At 34.7% G+C, this 4,190-nt stretch overlaps 1 pseudogene; it reads left to right on the forward strand.

Moving 5' to 3' along the window:
• The first annotated feature begins 735 nt into the window (after positions 1 to 735).
• Positions 736 to 4,185, forward strand: LOC120211364 (annotated as a pseudogene).
• Positions 4,186 to 4,190: the final 5 nt, after the last annotated feature.

Raw genomic sequence — 4,190 nt, forward strand, 5'->3', positions numbered from 1 at the left:
AGAGCCACATTGGGTTTTTTTTTGAGTTGGATGACCACATTGAGAAAAAAATACGTGCCACATTAGTTTTTTTAGTATAGGAACTTCGCGTACTCTTTTATCTAATTTTTTTTGTAATAATTTGATAAATGTAATAATTATTTTATAACTTTTAAAAGTTCAGTGATCGAATCTATTAGTTGAACATAGTTTAATTATATGTAATATATTTTACCCTAACTTTAATAATTTTTTTATTAATATGGCTAAATAAAAGGTATTTTTTATACTAAAGCTAATGTAATTATAAAGTAATATTTATTCTAAATACTCACCATTTGATAATAAATGCTCAATCACCTTGATGCCGCTAGTGCTTGAACTTATAACATCTAGGAACAACAATAATTTCTTAACCAATGAGATAAGTTAATTCATGCTACAACAATCATTTAACATTGAATGAAACCAACTAACCAATAACTCAATCAACAACGGTTTTTTTTACTTAAACCCGGACTTTAATAATGAAAACAAGCAAGCAAGCTATGTTGGGACTGGACGCACGCAGGTCGTAGGAGAACAATGACGTGTCAATAAAGGATTGGAAGTGATACGCGAAATTTTACGCATGGTGGTATTTTCGTTATTTGCTTGTGAAGTATGGGGAAAAGTATTGGCTGTGGATGCAGCGAGCCTTTTCCTTCAAAAATAAACGAATAAATAATCAAGATGGACATTGAGTTGCAATTCCATTCCCACATTTAATTGGCGTTGGTCTCAAGCTCTCTCGTTGCTCAAATTTCTGTCTCTCTTCTTTCTTCCCTCTGCTTCAATAATTGAATTCAAATCCAGAATCTCTCACGTATCCCTCTGCAATTATCTCCAAAGGTATAATCATTCAAATCTGTGCTTAGATTTTTGCTGTTCGATATATTGCGATCGATATGTGTAAAGAGATCGAGTCAACGCGCCAGTAGTTTTCTCTCTTTGTTTTAGATGCGAGGATTTTATTGAAATCGTTTCCTTGTCCTTTAAGCGCGTAGGTTAAGAACGATTGGGGCCTTGAAAATGCTTGATTTCTTCATGACTTGCCTGTCGAATTTTGAGAAATCTTGTTGCTTTCCTGTCTGATCTGAAATCTTCTCTGATGAATTATTTTAGATCTGTTGTCTGACTATATTTATATGTTTGTGATTTCTCAAAGGGAATATGTAAGTGGCTTACTGGCATTGATTCTTCGCATCTCTGCTTTTCAGATTTATTTGATTCATGAGACCTGTTTATTGATTGGAAAATGGAAGGCTTGAGTTTATCTTGTTCTTTTTCTTTTTTTGCAAGTGATAAATGCAAAATTTCATAATATTAAGGGATTGGTAATTAAGGAAGAGAAATGGGGCTGTCGTTTGCGAAGCTTTTTAGCCGTCTTTTTGCCAAGAAGGAGATGCGAATTTTGATGGTGGGTCTTGATGCAGCCGGTAAGACCACCATCTTGTACAAGCTCAAGCTTGGAGAAATTGTTACAACTATTCCAACCATCGGTGAGAGCTCTTTCAATTCCCTCTTTTTTGAATCTTTGGTTTTGTTGGTTATCTCTAATTCTATATTAGAACCATCATAATTGTTCTGTTGTTATTTGCTGCTAGCTTTAGGATTTGATATATTCAAATAAGTTGTGATTATCTTGATCTTATTTTTGAATTATTAGTTTAGATATCTATGTATCTATCTGTTGTTACCTCTTCAAATAGATATTTCTAGTGAATAAATCAAGTCATTTCATGAACTTCCCACCACTTCAATATGGTGTCAGAACCATTCTAGTCTCCTACGGGAAGCTGATCGTATACTTTTCCCATTTCATTGAATTACCATATACCTTTTGTTTATCTAATCGCAACACCAACTTTTACCCCAACCATGGTTAAGACCACCAATTATCTGATTCAGTTTAATCCAGGATCTCAGTTACCTTTGAACTTTGAAGGGACGAGATCTTATTTCTTTTCTCTACCTCAGGTGCAAACAACATTTTTTCCTGCAGTGGCCTCAACAGTTGTGCTAGAGATTCTGTCTGACAACATGGCTCTTAATCATGACCTATACGTGTTTTCTTACCCTTTGCTCAATCAAGCATATTCTTGGACCTTTATACGGCTTAAACAATTTATCCTTTTTTTGAGTGGCTAAAACAACACCGATTCTTGTTTACCGAAGCCAACGGTTCGGCTTTCTTTATTACTAGCCAATCACCGACTCTTAGTTCCAGGCAGCAAGGTTCATGCCCACCTATCATAGTAACCAGTTGAAGGGCCTTGTCTAAGAAACAAACCTACAACGACGTCACTTGAAATACTACATCACCATCTGCACAATGTTGATATTCACAATATTCTGATTTAGAATAACTCAGGACTAGAAACTGTCATCACAGTGTGCTCAGTCACAAAATCCACCTTTCCCTCATCAACTATTTGTGTTTTTTTGTCATCATGAATCCAAAATTGCTGCTCTATCGTCCATCAATCTGCTGGGGGCGTAACAGAGTAGATTTAGGATTTGATACACTGAAATAAATTGTGATTATCTTTATCTTATTTTTGAATTGTCATTCTATCTTATTTTTACCTCTTTAGATAGAGGTTTCTATTGAATAACTCAAGTGGAGTCATTTCATTAACTTCCCACCACTTCAATAGCTTGCACTTTGTTGAGGGAATGTTTGTGCCTTGTATTTCATCGACTAGATTATCTAGCAAAACATGTAATCCGTAGAGTCCCTTTGCTGCCTTTTCTTTTCAGAATTTAACATTCTTTTTCGTTGGAACTTTAGTTCCATCTTATAATATATTTGCATTCAAGGGTTTATATCATTTGGTAAGTTGAGCATGTGATTCCACTTTTTCCCCCTTTACCATTGCTATCAATATTGTTTTTGTATATTTTTTATGCTGGACTTTTAGAGACTTGGAATTGAAATATGTATAAAACAAATTCAACAAATGGTTTTTTAGATCCAAGATGAGGAATTAGTTTTGAGAAATGTGATGTCTAGTCACAAGACAATAATGCTAATATTTCATATAGTGATTTGTTTATCTTGTTTGTGATTATATTTATATGTGTTCATGCTTTACGTTAACTAGTCATGTTTTCTGTCTTTGTAGGATTTAACGTGGAGACTGGAATATAAGAATATTAGTTTCACCGTGTGGGATGTTGGTGGTCAGGACAAGGCATGAGTTTTTCCCTTTCATGTTTTCCCTTTTTTTTCAGCAATATTGCAAATTACTGTTTTAATTTTGATGCAGTAATAGTCAAGGTTCTTTACATATTCTGACATCTAAGTAATGACTAATCAAATAATGCCCTAGTTTTTCAATATTAATCATGCAGATTCGTCCATTGTGGAGGCATTACTTCCAGAATACCCCGGGTCTCATCTTCGTGATTGACAGCAACGACAGAGACCGGGTTGTTGAGGCCAGGGATGAATTGCATAGAATGTTGAATGAGGTATGCTTGTTATTAAACCAGTCGTCTCCATGGTTATTATTTATGCTTGCACTGTATTGCCGTTTTAAGTGGCTTTGGGTGCCATTGTTTATTCTTTCATAAATATTAGATTTAATAGCCCTACAAAAACAAATGGGTAGGCCTAGTATAGTGCTTAAGGGTCAAGGATCCTATATGGTGATCAGATGTCCACTGTTTGCCCCTAGTAGTCAAACAGTTTTATTCTTAACTTGATTCTTTAGCAATTGTTTCAAGAAATTCCGAGCATAAAGGAATTTAGTCCTCTAGCTACTTGAGCTGTCAACTGTAAAGTCCATTACACAAGAGCTAGAGTGAATGTCGGTGTTGAAATTCATGTATGAAACTACAACTTTAAAGCTAATGACTATTTTCAATAAAATTTGTCTCTACATTCTATGCTACTGTTTTTGATCCAGATTTTTATTCATCAAAAGTAGTTTAATGTAATGACTTTTTTACATTTACTTTGTCAATTAGTGTACCAATAAGATCAATGAAAGTAGAGAGGTTTAGCATATTGAACTTAGGAGCATGAGTTGAATTTTCTGCTTTCGGGATGATTTTGCTCGATTGTCATGGTTAACTAGTTCACTAACTCATTTCCAGGATGAGCTGCGAAGATGTGTAGTACTTGTATTTGCAAACAAGCAGGATCTTCCAAACGCAATGAATGC

This window comes from Hibiscus syriacus, unplaced genomic scaffold, assembly GCF_006381635.1.
Source record: "Hibiscus syriacus cultivar Baekdansim isolate YM2019G1 unplaced genomic scaffold, ASM638163v2 tig00109972_pilon, whole genome shotgun sequence".
In the NCBI taxonomy this organism is placed as follows: Eukaryota; Viridiplantae; Streptophyta; class Magnoliopsida; order Malvales; family Malvaceae; genus Hibiscus; species Hibiscus syriacus.